The following is a 17,652-nucleotide window of genomic DNA, read 5'->3' as shown; positions in this document are numbered from 1 at the left end:
AGGAACTATATTCAATATCCTGTGATAAACCAGAATGGAAAAGAATATGAAAAAGAATATAGGCACAAATAGATGTGTATATATATATAAACAGCTCAATCACTTTGCTGTACACCAGAAACTAACACTAATAAATCAACTATGCTTCAATAAAAAGTAAGTAAAAAAATAGTGACAACCGATGTATATACTACAATCCAACCATAATTTTGTTAACACCACATGGATTGAGATATCCTAGACTCTCTGCTTTTAATTTACAACAAAGTAGATCAGGGAGCATAAACAAAAGCCATGAGTCCTCTGTAAACCAAGGCAGAGGGCAGAAATGGTCACATGAGTAGTACTAATTTATAAACACAAATAAACATAAAAGCAAAATCAAACTGTTCAACATTTCCATGCATGTATTAATTGAGGCTACCTTAGATCACAAGCTAACTTAGAAAACTGACTAGACAGGAACTTCCTCAGCATTCCCGTAAGACTAGGCTTTCCAAAGCAGGGGTTCAGGTTCAATACCTGGTTGGGGAACTAAGATTCCACATGCCGCAGAGTGTTGACACAAATTTCTTTTAAAACTAAAGCATGGGCTGTAGGGTGCATGGGCTCAGTAGTCACAGCTCCCCACCTTTAGAGCGCAGGTTCAACAGTTGTGGCACACAGGCTGAGCTGCTCCACAGCACAGGGGATCTCCCCAACAAGGGCACGAACCCGTGTCTCCTGCGTGGTAACACTGAGCCACCAGGGAAGCCCCCAGTACCGTACTGTGAACACAGCATTTAATAAATAGTTGTTGAATGAGAACAGGGTAAAAGTTATCACGAATGAGACTCGCCCTGCTCTGCCACACCCTCTGCCCTCCCAACTCCTGTCTTGCAGCATGCCCTCAGCACAGAGGGACCGCGAGGGCATTGTGCTAAGAGAGCTAAGTCTGGGAAAGAGAAGTCTGAACGATACCACTTCTATGGAACCTAAAAAAGAAGCAAACTGATAGAAACAGAGAGGAGCCTGGCAGTCACCAAGGCTTAGGGTGGAAGGACAGAGCGCTGGTCAGACCCCCAGGTGCATGGTTACACCTCAGATACAAACTTCCAGGTACAAGATGAGGAAGTGCTGAGGGTCTACATACAACGTGGCAACCAAAATTAACAATACTATATTACACACTTGGACGTTGCTAAGAAAGGAAATCTTAACTGCTCCGACCACACACAGTCATTATATGAAGTGATGGATGTATTGACTGACCTTATTCTGGCAATCATTTTGCAATATATTCATGTATCAAATCACCACCTCCTACATCTGAAAGTTATACATGTATAATTATATCGCAATTATATCTCATAAAGATAAGGGAAAATCTCCTCAGCATGGATCCAGCACTGTCTCCAGTTAGTCAATAATTAATGCACAATAAGTTTTTATTTACTCTGTGTGTGTGTGCGTGTGTGCACGCTCAGAAGCTCAGTCACGTCTGATTCTTTGCGGCCCCACGGACTATAGCCCGCAAGGCTCTTCTGTCCATGGATTCTCCAGGCAAGGATACTGGAGTGGATTGTCATGCCATCCTCCAGAAGATCTTCCCAACCTGGGGATCAAACCTGCGTCTCCTGCATTGGCAGGCAGGTTCTTTACTACTAGCACCATCTGGGGAGCCCGTTTACTCTCTTTGACATGGTTCAAATTCTATCAAAAAGTCTAAAACTCACAATGATAGATACTAAATTCTTCCTAGAACATCAGAGAATTTGTCAAAATGCAAAAAGCAGTGTACAGATTTTATACAACTGCCTGCCCACATATTTCCTAGATTGTAGAGCAGCCATAAAATGTTCCTTCCTGGTTTTCCTTTCTGGTTGGGCGGATCTGGAAGGTTTTAGAGAGTGGCCACTCCCCTGCCTCTAAAATCACAGGGGTCACACGTGACAGGATTCTTACAGACATTATGCTGCCTTTGTTCTCCTGAGCAGAGCAGAAATGAGACACCCTATACCTTCTTCAGAAAACAACCTCTCTCTAAACTGACTCAAAGTCCATTTTTTACCACCATCCCCCAAAATGATCATTTCCCAGAATCCACCGCTCACCACGGATTATGTTAATCCATGCAATAAAAATGCAAATGTTGTTCCACTCAACCCTCTTAAAAGACTGAAGAGGACACTTTCACAATCACATTTCCCCCCAACATAAAAGCTCTACAAATCTGTGATTAATTACTTCTCAGGCATCTGTTAATCTCCCTTCCTCTTTCCAATTAACCAAACCAAAATCAGTGGGTTTTCATATTCATGCTGGAGAAAACAACTGTGTTGATTCATCAACCTGGCTCTTCCCTGAAAGTGACTGCTTAGCTCTCCTTTTGTATCTTTAACTCTTCTGCTTAATACTTTTTAAATTCTTTTTCATATTCTTTTCCATTATGGTTTGTCACAGGACACTGAATATAGTTCCTGTAAGAATGGGTTAGCATAAGAACGGCCATCTTAGAGGCCAGAAAAACCATTTTTACTGAGTATGTGACTTCAGGGAAGAAGAACTAGATAAAACCTGGGAGACAAGTTAATCTTAAGTACCAAGAATGTGGGCGGCTTCGACACTGAAAATTAGGTAAACAGGTCTGATAAACTTATCTCCTTAAGACCCCAGGAGAGAGATAGGCACAGCTGTGTGTGTGTGTAAAGAAAATTCCTGTGAGTTAGGTAATTTAGAAATATCATGATTTGAAAATGCTATATAACCCCTTGGCTCTGAGTGCTCGGGGTCCTTGTTGAAACCCGCTGCGTCAGGCAGACACTTGGACCCCAGCTAGCTGGAAATAAACCTCGCTGTGTGTCTTGCATTATCGTGAGTGTCCTCTGTTCCTTTGAGGGAAGGGCGACTCTGGACTCTTAACAGTTCCCTGTGCTGTACAGTAGGACCTCGTTGCTCATCCATTCTCCATATACTAGCCTGCATCTGCTAATCCCAAACTCCCAATCCACCCCTCTCTCACCCTTCCTCCCCCTTGGCACCCACCAGTCTCTTTGTCTGTGAGTCTAAGAAGCAGATTCTTTGTATGTGTGATTACAATTTAAAGATTAAAGGATTCCAATTAAGTCTGTAAGGTGCTGAAAGTCCTAAGAAATGTAATTTGTTACATTTAGAACTTAAGTGAATGGTAATACAGAAGTGAAACCATTTTTAACATAAAAATTACTAGCCTATAAATAAAATGATCTCTACAAATTGATCTTGGGTTTACCAGATTTAAAATTTTTAAATTTTAATAAACTGAATAATCACTGAAAAAGATATATAAATTCCAACTGACTGTCAATGTTCCTTTCCAAGTATAAGAGACATCCTCTGTTACTAAAAACACACTGTCAATTCACTTAGCCATTATGTTATTATTTTACACCTTCTTTCTGGGTTTTTTAAAAATAGTAATAATGACAATGTAAAAAGACACCAAGGCAAGTCTCCTGGAAAATTAAATGAGCCCTCTTAAGAGGCATGCGCTGGAGATGTTCTTGATCTAAAATCCTTGTCCGGACTTCCCTGGTGGTCCAGTGGCTGAGACTCCATGTTCCCGACGCAGGGGACCTAGGTTCAATCCCTGGTCAGGGAACTGGATCTTGCATGCTGCAACTAAGATGGAAGATCCCACGCACTGCAACTAAACCTGACACAGCCAAGTAAATTTTTTTAATGTTTGGAATTAAAAATAACCTCAGAAATGAAAAAGGTTAATGAGATGGTAAGGTGGCCATTATTGGCAGCCCTGTCAACTAAACAGAAAACAATAAGGAGCAAGCCAGCCATCCTGGTCTGAAGGCCTCTGGCTGGGTGGCCAAACCTGTAAGGATGGAGATGAGTCAGTGGATGGAGCAGATCAGATAAGAACCGGCAACAGGGACACACACACTCTGCTCTGTAAGCAGGGAAGCAGACCCGCTACTGCTAGATCACCTAATTCTTCAGAAAGTTTTTAATAGTTCTGTTCTGTTCTGTTCTGTCGCTCAGTCGTGTCCGACTCTTTGCGACCCCGTGGACTGTAGCCTACCAGGCTTCTCCATCCATGGGATTCTCCAGGCAAGAATACTGGAGTGGGTTACCATTTCCTTCTCCAGGGGATCTTCCCGACCCAGGGATCGAACCCGGGTCTCCCGCATTGGAGGCAGACGCGTTAACCTCTGAGCCACCAGGGAAGCCCTTTTAATAGTTACGCTTTATATATCCAGATTTTTGAGTGAAAGCGTTTGAGTTTTAAATCATGACAACTTAACATCTGAAAATATCTGCACAAGCAAGACAAAACAGAGACCACCTCCACACCAGGAGCCTGTTCATGACTCCCGGTCTCCAGGGCAAAGTCCACAGCATGACACTCTCAGAGCCCTGATCTCACCTGCCTGGCAGCCCCTGCCAGTGACAATGCAGGCCAAACACCCCATAACTGCTGAGATCACTCCACTCCCTGAGTCTGGACCTCTGCTCCCACCGCACCTTCCACGCGGAACACCCTGCCCTGCCCACCTGACAGACCCACCTCTGTCCTGAGTTCTGCGCTTCTCCCCCAGGGCTGACTCAACCACTGGCCCTCTGACTCTTCCACAGACTAGTAAATAACACCTTACCATCCACGTAAGTCTGACACATCAAACACAGCACAGCCACCTGGCAGAGGAGAAGACTAAACTGAAACAGAGGCGGCTTCATCAGCGTTCCTTCACTGCAAATAACAGACACCAATCTGAACTTTCTTGAGCAAAACCAGGGGTGACTGACTCATGGGTTCAAGGCATCTCACGGAAGACGAGGGAGGTGGCCAGGCCTTAGAAGGCCCCAAGAGCAAGGAACTGGAAATCCAGCCAACAGAAGAACGTGGTCTCTCTCTGATTCTAATCTCTGCTTCTCCAGAGATAAACATAACTGTTACAGCTCCCAAGGTGGCACCTTGCAGAATTCCACCAAGAAGCCATCTTGGTCGCTTGTCTCTCCAACTTAAAATTTCCAAGAGAGGGGAATAAACAAGGGTCCATGGGAGCAGTCCACAAAGCAGGAGGAATGGCTTCCAGAATGTGTCTCTAGTGAGAATTCCTATCCTGGGCTGGAAAACAAGGCTGGAGATATAAGCAAGGCAGGACTGCCCCCCACAAACCAAGCCACACAGAAAGTCTCATCAAACACGCTTTTTTGGTTGGTGGTGGTGGTGGCGGCTTCTTTTTTCTAAATTAAAATACAGTGGATTTATAGTATTTCAGGTGGACAGCAAGGTGGTTTAGTTATATACGTGTGTATATCTATATACACACATATATGTATACTTTTTCAGATTCTCTTCCATTTTAGGTTATTACAAGATATTGAACACAGTTCCCTATGTTATATAGTAGGTCCTTGTGTTTTTAATCCATTTTATATACAGCAGTGTGATCTGTCGATCCCACATTCCCAATTTATCCTTCCATCCCCAACACATTATCGTAATTATCCACTGCTTTATTCCAAAGAGAAGTCCATGTTCCTGTACCTCCCAGAGCAGCAGAATGATGACCATAAGGCCTAATGACAGGTCATCCTCAGTGGAAACTCGCTTCAGAGATGTCAGTGTAAGAGGTTTTTGTTTTGTTCATTTGTTTAGGTTTTCGGTCATGTCATGCGGCTTGTGGGCCCTTAGTTCTCTGACTAGGAACTGAGCCCAGTCCTTGCCAGTGAAAGCGCAGAGTTCTAACCACGGGACCACCAGGGAATGCCCAGGGAAAGAGTTTTTATAACAGAAGGAACAAAATGTAGAACTGTGGAGAAAGCAAACAGATTCGTGGTTGCCAATAGTTTGGGAGGAAAAGGGGAGAAACCAATAGATGGAGCACAGGGCATTTCAGGTGGTGGAAGCATTCTCTACGACCCCGTAATGGTGGATAGAACAGGCATCTGTCAAAACCCAAGGAACATACAATACAAACAATGCAGCTTGGTGCATGCAGATTAAGAAAGAAAATCATTCAGGATATCAGGGGATTTCAGGAAAGAAGCCAGACCGTGACAAGAGAATCTAACTATACTACAGATGCATGAAACACCCTCACTGGAGGCAGTGGGAAGAGGTGCCCACCCAAGCGACTTTGGAAATGAGTGAAGTCTGTGAGACAAAGACCAAGGAAACCACACCTGAGCACTGTGTTCTGCTTGATAAAGTTGTTTCCAAAGAGAGCTGTGCTCTACTTCCTCGAGGGAAGTGTATCTACATAATTTATTCGTTAACAATTCTGATACTGCTGTATGTGTACAATGGAACTGAACAAGTAAGTAAACAAACGTCAGAAGGTAAAATCCAAGTTTCTCACTGTTAAACTGGGGATTTACAGATAAACAAGAGGATGAGTCTAGAGTGATCCATATGGTAGCGTATTAGAGTTGGAGATATCAGTAATGTTAAACCAGGGTCAAACTCATGTACAGATGGTTATGCACAGAAATATATATGTACACACACACACACACACACATATATACAGCTCTGCACACACAAATAATTTTTTCTTCTGTCAGCTGAGAAGTCCTAAAAGAAATGACACCCCATTAGCAACAAGCACACCTAGCACCTGGATCTTGGTTTCTAATGCCATTCTCCAATAAAAGAAACCCAGGCACCTTGGAGAAATGGCTGATTCTAGGACTGCAGCAGGAAATACACAAGAGGAGCCTGGAGGGTCTCGTAGTGCCAGAAAGTAAGGAAGTGCTCCAAAATAAGAAGTCCAAGGGATGGGGGTGCATTAAGATGACAAAGAAGCCAACCGAAAGAGGTCAACATCGGAACCATGTTAGCAACAAAATAAAGTAATACTGGACCATAACCCAAAGTTAAAAGTAAAACCCCAGGATTCCACACTGATATGAACAAATGATTAAATGGAGATCAGATAAATCACCCTTGCGAAAGAATTTTAAATAAATTATGTAGATATACTTCCCTCGAGGAAGTAGAGCATAACTCTCTACTTAAGTGTAGGCTGCACATAGTGACTTCCTTCTAAAGAGCATAGGATGAGAAGGGTGGAAAAAGAGAAGCCTCACAGCAGAGAAAACTGACAGTCACTACTTCCTAGCCTGGCAATCAAAGCTAACAGCAACAGTCACACATCACGTTCATACATGTACCCCCTCGATATGATGGGATGAAAATGGCTCTTCATCTCTGTGCCCTTCCTCTCAAAACCCACCACCCCAGTCTAACCATGAAGAAAACATCAAACAAACTCCAGTATGGGGCATCTTACAACATATCTGACGGTACTCTTCAAACTTGTCAAAGTCATCAAAAACAAAGTTGACAAAACTGTCACAGTCAAGACAAGCCTAGTAAATGAAATGCGTCTAGAATGGGATTCTGGAGCAGAAAAAGGACAGGAGGTAAAAAAACTAAAGAAATCTGAACAAACTGCATACTTTAGTTAATAATGGGGCGTCAACGGGACTTTCCTGGTGCCAGTGGTCAGGACTCCACACATCTACTGCAGGGAACAAGGGTTCAGCCCTTGGTCGGGGAACTAAGATGTCGCATGCTACCTGGCAGAGCCAAAAACTAAATATATAAATAAGGTGTCAATACTGGCTCACTAGTTGTAACAAATATACCACATTAAATAGGATGCTAATTATATAGAAACTGTGCGGGTGGCGTGGGGAGTATACAGGAACTCTCTGTGCTAGCTGCATTTCTGTCAACCCAAAAGTGCTCTTTAAAAATTCTATTAATTGCTTAAAAGTGGGAGGAAAGAGAAGAAAGGCAGACCAAGGACCTGGGCTATCGGTGCTCAGAGCGTTACAGTGACCTAGTCCCCATTCCAGCTGGCTTCGCATGTAGCTCTGTCTTGCTGGAGTGGAATGCTTTTTTGTGTGCGACTGTTTATTTTGTTTTATTTTTCTTTTTTTTTTCTTTTGTTTAATATTTGGCCATGCCATCTGGAGTAGGAAATGGCAGCCCACTCTAGAATTCTCGCCTGGAAAATCCCACGGACAGAGGAGCCTGGCAAGCTATAGTCCATGGGGTCTCAAAGAGTTGGACACGACTGAGCACACACATGCTCTGCCATGTGGTTTGAGGGATTTTTAGATCCCCGGCCAAGGATCGAACCCGGGTCCTCGGCAGTGACAGCACTGAATCCTAACTACTGGACTGCCAGGGAATTCTTTTGAGGTGGAATTCTTCATCTTACAAACGCACCCATATCTGGCCCAAACCCCTTAACTTGAAGATACAGCTACCAGCCATCAACAGCAAGAACTTTTCCGAGCACAGAACAGAAGCTATTTTTAGTGCCACCAGGAATTTCCAGAAAAATCTCAAGCAGTTAATGTGAGGGTTTCACAGGGTATAAAAATCACTTGGAACTTTAAAGAAGCAGGTGTGAGATGAAGGAAACCCTCATGTGAATACTTCACAGAGAAAGAACAAGGGGCAAAGACCATAAAGGACTAAACAAGCATTCTGCATTTACCTGAACGCTTTCCTTGGGTAGCCACTCTCCTCTTACTGGAGAATCCTGGCAGGCAAGCAGCCAAAATCCCACAAAAAAGCTAAGCTAGCCAGTCTGGAAAGGGGGCAGGAGGCCACCAGTTTTGCTTAATTAACATTGTCTCTGGCTAATAGCTAGCTGTCCCTGGCTATCTCTTCAGAAGTCCTCTTTCTACCACTGTGTAGCCTGATATGAATCAGAATGTAAGTGTCACTTTGAAAGGCAGTAAACAAATAAACATGGTCATTAAAATGAGGGGAGACCGGAAGACTGTGAGGAGGAAAGGCATGAGGCCACCAAATACTATCTTTTTTTCTCTTGTATTTTTAAAAGCCAAAAATATTCTTTATCACACAAATTCATGTAAAATAACACTTAAAAAAAAAACTTGAAAGTGTGAAATATATTGGTCCTTTATGGCTTTAACTCTGGAGTTGAAAAAGAAACGCTGCCAGAAACGCTCCAAAGCCAATGGGGCAGCAGTGTTAGAGACCTCCAGGATGGAGTGAGCCCTGGTATGCGCACAGCCCGGGCATGCACGCAGTCCATCAGCACGGGCTCAGTAGCAGGGAATGCTAGTGCATTCGAAACTTCCTGGAAGACAGAAACGCCAAGTTCTAGAGCATTATGGCTCTCTCAGGTAAAACCCTAGATAATACCATTTCTACTGTAAGACTGCAAACACAAGCCTCGCTTGGAACAAACACAAGTTACCAAAAGCAGCCTACTGCTACTGCTACTGCTAAGTCACTTCAGTCATGCCCGACTCTGTGTGACCCCATAGACGGAGGCCCACCAGGCTCCCCCGTCCCTGGGATTCTCCAGGCAAGAACACTGGAGTGGGTTGCCATTTCCTTCTCCAATGTGTGAAAGTGAAAAGTGAAAGTGAAGTCGCTCAGTCGTGCCCGACCCCTAGCGACCCCACGGACTGCAGCCCACCAGGCTCCTCCATCCATGGGATTTTCTAGGCAATAGTACTGGAGTGGCTTGCCATTGCCTTCTCCGAAAAGCAGCCTAATTTAGTCTATTTGGAAATTATCCTCGCCAGAATGAAGATATGAAAAATACTTGAGTGATTTGGTGATCTTACAAGAACAGTTATCTTATTTAGTTGGATCAAACTTTTTCTCTTAAGGGCCAGATGGTAATTTTAGGCACTGCAGGCTGTAGGGCATCTGGGACAACTACTCACTGCCTCTGTAGCACTCAACAGCCACAGACAATAACGAATGAATGACCGTGGCTCTGTTCCAATAAAACTTTACTGACAACAAGCAGCAGGCTAGATCTGACACACAGGGTGTACTCTGCCAACTACTGAATTAGATAACTCATTCGCATTCTCTCTCTCTCAAATAGTTGCCATCCATTCAAATTTCAGTAACAGAATGAAACTTTTTCATTCATAAGTCAGGAAGAAAAATCCACATGAATCCGCTGTAAGTCTCCTTATTTCTTATTGAAACTCGGTTGAAAGTCACACAACTGTAAACAGTACTGGAACAGGTGACAAATCTGACTCCATATGGGACCTATTCCATTAGCTCTAACCCTTGCGCTCTGTTGTCTGTGCTTAGACTGCACCTTTTGTAAAGGAATGTTGCCTACAGCCTGAAACGCACAGGCCAACCCATTTTCAAGGCTCTGCCTCCCAGACTTGACCTTTAAAGGTTTTAACACTCTTCCATTCACACAGAGATAAAAGGTTACAGAACAGAGAATAACCTTTGTCCTGGTGGTAGTTCATAGGAACACTGTGTCCAGACCTACCTGGGCAGCAGGATTCCCGCACCAAGAAGTTGCAACTACCTGCCACACCCTCCCCTTTCAGTCTGAAAGAAGCCTGAATTCTAATTCGGGTAAGATGGTTCTTTGGGACGTGAGCCCACCACCTCCTCAGGCTGCTGACTTTCTCAATAAAGTCGCTATTCCTTGCCCTAACACCCTGTCTCTCAATTTACTGGCCTATCGTGCAGTGAGCAGTATGAGCTTAGACTCAGGAACAGTACCTGGATGCAACCAAGCAAAATGTGGCCAAGAATCACTTCTCGGGGGAACTATTTTCTCTAAGAGGAAGTGTTTGGGAGATGCACAGACCATATGGGTCACACTGAAGTGTCTCAAGGGCTCAGAAAGCTTATCTTCCCTGCGGCTGTCTTCCCAACACTCTGCCTCATGTGGAAGCTTTGACATGGTTCCTAGAATGTATGGAACAAATCCAAGCTCCATAATACGGCATACAAGATCTCCCAGGGCCCTCTGCATCCGGTCCCAGCTTCATCTCCAGCCATTCTCTACATCTCCTTCCACCCCCAAACTATACTCTGACAATTTCAGAGGATGCATTACACCTCAAATACATCATTTGTCCATGAGTGTTCAAGTCTCTAAGCCCTTATCAGAGTGACCATGTGTTGTTCAAAATAAAGCATTTCTGAGAGTAAGAGGAATGCCATGAATACCTATGCTGAGACAAGAAGCACAGTAAGGCAGACTGTAATAGAGTCATTTAACCTTCATTCATGATGAACTTCTGTGCTGTGAAAACCATTGCCAACTCATTCCTCTCCGCCACTTTTGTGCTTCTGCTGACTTCTTTCTTGCAGAGGTAACCATTCCTTCATCTTTATATCTATGATAGCCTTCATCACATAGTATTATATTTACTTTTTCACCTATATGTTTTCTTTGAAGAATGTTTCCTCTGTACACTTGGCTTTATGCTGGAGTTGTCCTACAGTTCAGTTCAGTTCAGTCGCTCAGTCGTGTCCGACTCTCCGCGACCCCATGAATCACAGCACGCAAGGCCTCCCTGTCCATCACCAACTCCCGGAGTTCACTCAAACTCATGTCCACAGAGTCGGTGATGCCATCCAGCCATCTCATTCTCTGTTGTCCCCTTCTCCTCCCGCCCCCAACCTTTCCCAGCATCAGAGTCTTTTCCAGTGAGTCAACTCGTCGCATGAGGTGGTGCTTGGTCATTTTCTTACAATAACCAAAAGCCATTCTTCGTCAATCACAAACCAGTGGTTCTCAGCTCAGATACTTTGACTTCTTGGGGGATATCTACAATGTCTGGAAACATTTTGGTTGTCATAACAAGGGCAGGGGCTACTGGCATCTAGTGTGTGGAGAGACACTCCTAAACATCCTACAACACACACATTACACCCCCCACAACAAAGACTTACCCAGTCTCAAATGCCAATCGTGTTAAGGTTGAGAAATTCCAGAATAAAACTTCAGCTCACTTCCTCATAAAGTTACTACAAATTCTGGATGACAGAAGTAAGAGGTCATGAAAATTTTCAGCCCATTTCCCATAAACATATTCAGAAAGGCAACACACCCAAGGAGTCAGGGTAATATAATACAAGGGAAAATACACAGGCATACTATAAAGATTCACGAATTGGCTTGCAGAGCAGTGTGGATACAGTGTTCCACAGAGCACTCTGAATGTGACTCTCAAGCAGAAATTATTAATCCAACGTATGAACGGTACCAAAGAAGGCAGCAGGAGAAACAAGGAACAACGTCAACCACATACAAAACCAAAGATGAAATAAAAGCCACAAATTCTGGACCATTCCTGGGTCACTGACATTTGATATCCATAGTAGATTAAAACTAAAGAATCTCTTTCTGTCATCTTTCGGTGCCGCCAGAATGGTGCACATGAATGTCCATTGTTGATATTTCAAGAATATCAACAATGCCGAAAAGAGAGGCAAACCCCAGGTACTTATTAGGCCATGCTCCAAAGTCATCATCAGGTTTCTAACTGTGATGATGAAGCATGGTTACATCGGCAAATTTGAAATCAACGATGATCATGGGCTGGGAAAATTGTTGTGAACCTCACAGGCAAGCTAAACAAGTGTGGAGTGAGCAGCCCCAGGTTTGATGTACAATTCAAGGATCTAGAAAAATGGCAGAATAATCTGCTCCCATTCCGTCAGTTTGGTTTTACTGTACTGACAACCTCAGCTGGCATCATGGACCCTGAAGACGCAAGACAAAATCACAGAGGAGGGAAAATCCATGGATTCTTTTTCCAGGGATGTAATACATAAAAATAAAATGCCTCAGCGGTTGGGGGGAACTAAAGAATCTTAAAAAAAAAAAAAAGGCAGATATATAAATATGTATGAAAGTGAAAATCATTTAGTTGTGGCCATTCTTTGCCACTCATGAACTCCATGGAATTCTCCAGGCCAGAATACTGGAGTGGGAAGCCTTTCCCTTCTCCAGGGGATCTTTCCAACCCAGGGATCGAACCCAAGTCTCCCACATTGCAGGCAGATTCTTTACCAGCTGAGCCACAAATGATTCATTTTGTGGTACACCTGAAACTAACACAACATTGTAAATCGACTTACTCCAATAAAAAAATTTTAAGAATGAAAATAATAATAATAAAGTATGGTTAAAACTGTATTCTTCACAAAAGTTGAACCTAAAACTTCTTCAACTATCATCAGAATCAAGGCCATTTATATGTAAGAGAAACTCCAGAATATTTAGAAGACATTTTCAACCACAGAATCTTTTTATTCCTAAAGAAAAACTTGGCCACCAACTACTTAACTGCTTCCCTTAAAACGAATCTTTTATGCTTCCTTATTCACAGGAATCTGAACTTTTCAATCCTTGCTTGAGGACTTCCCTGGTGGTCCAGTGGCTAAGACTGTGCTCCCAATGCAGGGGGCCTGGGTTTGATCCCTGGTCAGGGAACTAGATCCCACATGCTACAACCAAAGATTCTGTTTGCTGCAACTAAGACCCGTTGCAGCCAAATAATAAAAATTGAATCCTTGTTTGGTAAAATTTCCCAATAACTGAGTCTAAAACACTCTACATACCTTTCTGCCTTCATAAACTGAACAAACTATGTTAAATTTGCTTCTCCTGATTGCCCAGGGTCACCTCAACTACTTTATTATTGTACTAATATAACTCTCTCCGCCTGTCTAGACGGGACAGAAGACCAGCACTTCATGAAATGGCCCCTGATGGCTGATTTTCTCCTGGATCACTCCAGGGTCACCCACTAAGCTGTAACCATCATTCCTGCTGCAATCGGTATACCTGCCTGCCCCAGCCTTTTCTAATTCAGCTCTTCTGGAAATTTTGTATGAAGCAATTAACCAGAAATACCTTATCTGGATAAGAGTCTGAGTGAATGGATGATGGCGGAATTCTTCCACTAATACAGTAAGTCCCTAACATACGAACAAGTTTCTTTCCAGAATGCTTCTGAAAGTTCAATTTATTCATAAATTCAAGAAAGTTGAGGGCTTCCCAGGTGGCAGAGCAGTAAAGAATCCAACTACCAATGTAGGAGATAAGGAGACATGGGTTCGATCCTTGGGTCGGCAAGATTCCCTTAGAGTAGGAAATAGCAACCCACTCCTGTATTCTTGCCTGGAAAATTCCATAGAGGAGCCTGATGGGCTACAGTCTATGGGGTCGCAAAGAGTTGGACACAAATGAGCACACACGCACCAACAAAGTTAGCCTAAGTATCCAGTTAAGACAATCAGCTTTATAGCACTGTACTGCTGCTGCTGCTGCTAAGTCACTTCAGTTGTGTCCAACTCTGTGCTGCAATAGGTATATAATACTTTTCACACAAATAATACATAAAAGCAAACATAAATACAAAAAATAAAGAAAACACTTTTAATCTTAGAGTACAATACCTACAGTACAGTAGGACAGTACAGCAGCTTGCCTACAGGGGCTGGCATCAAGCGAACAGGCAAGAAGAGTTACTGACCTTCTTAGAGGAGGGAGAGGTGGTGGAAGATGGTAGAGCTGAAGGATCGTCAGCAACAGGAGACGGAGGGCAAGCTGCATTTTCACTCACACCTGACCTTTGTACCTCTAAAAGTTTGCAACTTGAAGGTTTGTGTGTAGGGGACTTGCAGTACTAAAGCTGAGATTTGCACCTGTGAATTCTCATATCTTTCTATGTTCATGCCTTGGAGTGTCTCCCACTCACCACAACCCCTAACCCTTGTTCAAGAACTGGGAGGAAGCCACACAGGTGAGGAGCGAAAAGTTTTAAAAGCCCCAAAGGGCTATGCTTCATGATCAAAATGAAGAACAAAGAGAGAATAAATTAAACATGAGCCACAACCAGTAAAATAAGGTCATGAAACCCCCGAGGGATGAGATCACGTTAGTTACATTTATAACATCACCTCTATCCTAAAGCTCAAAATCTTTAAGAAAAATAGCTGAGACTTGCAGATGTTACTGAAAACCCTACAGAAAAATGAGCACTCAGGTCCTTACAAAACTTTGATTCAGAGGTATTGATTTAAAAAAAAAAAACAAAACAGGCAACACATAACCAGAGCATCCTGTTCATTTGGCATCTATCTTAACCTGCCTGGTTGGGGGAGGGGGGGTTGCAGAAAAACCACTAATTGAGAGCTTCAGGAATGACTCATATATCAAGGTGACTTTTAAAAGTTTATCTGCATGCTGCCAGCCAATAATTATTGTGTGAACCACCCCTCCCCATGCCCCAATACTCTGCTCTTGACTCAGATGACACGTGCCCTGGCATCTGACTTGCACAACAATGCCCAGAATACACATTCAAACCCACACAACTCCATCGAGACTAGAAGTTTAACTTGAAGGTACCAAAAGATGTTGACAGAAGACAGAAATATAAAAGCTACTGTTCAAAAGTCAATCCATTATCAGGCCTGTGTTTATGGAATACTGGTACCATCTGATCAGAGATAAGAAAAAAAACAAAATTCAAAACATGTATTCCACAAAGAACCTCAGAAAATTCATACTTGTAGAAAAAAGGCTAAATATCTATGACTACCTTTGTATTCATATTCTTCTGTTCCTTTATTTTTTAAATTAAAATATGTATAGTTGATTTACAATGTTGTGTTAGTTTCAGGTATATAACAAAGTGATACATACATACAAATCTATTCTTTTCCATTATAGGTTATTATAAGATATTGGATATAATTCCCTGTACCAGACAGTAAATCCTAGTTGCTTTTCTATCTTATACACAGTAGTGTGTACATCTCAATCCAAAACTCCTAATTTACCCCTCCCTCCTCTCTTCTTGAAGGCAGCATTTCCCAAAGGGGCTTCCATACAGTTTCAAAAACAAAAGAAGTCCCCACAGTCCAAACAAGTTCAAAGACTGCTTCCTACATTACCCTCATATGAATTAGGATTGCATTCAGCTACATCTTGTGAATCTCTCAGAGAGGAAAGAGATCAAATCAGTCAATCCTGAAGGAAACCAACCCTGGATATTCATTGGAAGGACTGATGCTGGAGCTGAAGCTCCAATACTTTGGCCACCTGATGCAAAGAGCCGACTCATTGGAAAAGACCTGATGCTGGGAAAGACTGAGGGCAGGAGTAGAAGGGGGAGACAGAGGATGAGATGGTTGAATGGCATCACCGACTCAATGGACATGAGTTTGAGCAAATTTCGGGAGATAGGGAAGGATTGGGAAGCCTGGCTTGCTGCAGTCCATGGGGTCACAAAGAGTCGGACGCAACTTAGCAACTGAACAACAACATGTCATAAAAACTCAACTACACTGGTTTAAACAAGTAGGGCTTTATTTTTCGACCAGAACAGTTCGTCCAAGATGAAATGTCTAAGGCCCGTGGAGCAGCTTCAGGAAGCCATCAAGAACTGCTTCCAGCTTCCTGATATGCCACTCCTACCACGCAGCTTTTGTTTCGCTGGTGCAAGCTGGCTAGAGCTCATTCCAGCAGGAAAACTTAGAACAGACCATGGCACAGGTGTGTGTCAGTGTCCTTGTACCTTGTTTATCGAGAAAGCAATGGCTTTCCTTGGAAGACACGCCCTGCAGACTCTTGACTGACATCTTATTTTGGCCAGTACTGGGTCACTTCTAACAGCAAAGGAGTCCAGGGAGGTAAAAATTTCTAACTAGGTACATTGCTACCTACAGCAAAACCAGAGTACCAGAAAGAAACAAGAGACTGAATGGTTACTTAGAAATGTAAAAGATCCACCCCATATATCTTAGAAATTCAAAGATGCATGTTTGATATGAAAGTCACTGAGAAATTGTACTGTAAATAAACCTGTTTAACTTTTTTAAACACAACATTTCCCAAAATTATTTGAACACAAAGTTCCTTATTTCCTTTGAACAGCCTGTTGAAACACCATTCGGAGCAACGGATCTTGGAACATACTGCTTTGGAAACAAAAAGAAGAAAAAATACTTGTAAGAAAGTCTGTTTTCATACTTATGGTAGAGAAAATATGCTGCATTAAAACAAAGCATTCTGGAAATAAAAAATGAAGTGACAGAATTCTACAATCAGGAGCTGACGTGTTTTCATTTTTTATGTGAAGTCACGATTCCGGTGAGAAAAATCTTTCCCCTTTATGCCTTTATAGGCATCTCCTCTCTACCATCCCTTCTCAACTCCAGAACTTCTTTAAAATTCTGTAACTTACCCCAACTGCACATTTCAACCTGGCCATTAAAAGCCCATTCTGGAGTTTCTCCAAGATTTCACTCCTCCTTTGGTTCCGTTTCTCATGCTTCAATTACTTTTCTTTCTTCTGCCATTTTCTTACACTAACAAATCAATCTGAGGTTTCACACTGAGTGAGTTCTTCCTGTATATTACTTTATAACTTTTGAAATGTGTATTTCTTTATTTCTGGCCATCCTGGGTCGTTGCTGCTGCGTCAGCTCCTCTCTGGCTGCAGCAGGTGGGGGCTGCTCTCTGGCGGTGCACGGGCTTCTTACTGCGGTGGCTTCTCTCATCGCGGAGCACAGGCCTGCGGGCACGTGGGCTTCAGTGGCATCAGCTCCCAGCCTCCAGAGCACAGGCCCAACAGTCGCGGTGCACAGGCTCAGCTGCCCCACGACATGTGCCATCTTCCTGGATCAGGGGTGGAATCCACGTCTCCTGCATTGGGAGGCAGACTCTTCACCACCGAGCCACCAGGGAAGCGCTTCCATACAATTTCTACTCAGTTTTTTTCTGTTTCCTTCAACCTTTGCTTTCTGTCGCTTTTGTTACTATACCCACTAAAAGGATGATGTCTGTAGCTATGAAAGTTGAAAGTTAAGTCGCTCGGTTTTGCGAC

The 17,652-nt window shown here is 43.0% G+C and overlaps 1 protein-coding gene and 1 pseudogene across 2 annotated transcripts in view; one reads left to right on the top strand and one right to left on the bottom strand.

Annotated features, from left to right (window-relative positions):
• Window positions 1-17,652, bottom strand: part of OSBPL10 (oxysterol binding protein like 10) — a 342,561-nt gene that overhangs the window by 270,127 nt on the left and 54,782 nt on the right. The gene's annotated exons all lie outside the window — the stretch shown is intronic.
• LOC148774070 (small ribosomal subunit protein uS8 pseudogene) overlaps window positions 12,180-17,652 on the top strand; it is a 56,246-nt pseudogene continuing 50,773 nt past the window's right edge.

Source organism: Moschus berezovskii, chromosome 24 (genome assembly GCF_049115385.1).
Source record: "Moschus berezovskii isolate FMDL1 chromosome 24, NW_MosBer_1.0, whole genome shotgun sequence".
Lineage (NCBI taxonomy): Eukaryota > Metazoa > Chordata > Mammalia > Artiodactyla > Moschidae > Moschus > Moschus berezovskii.
This window is presented reverse-complemented; position numbering and strand designations above follow the sequence as displayed.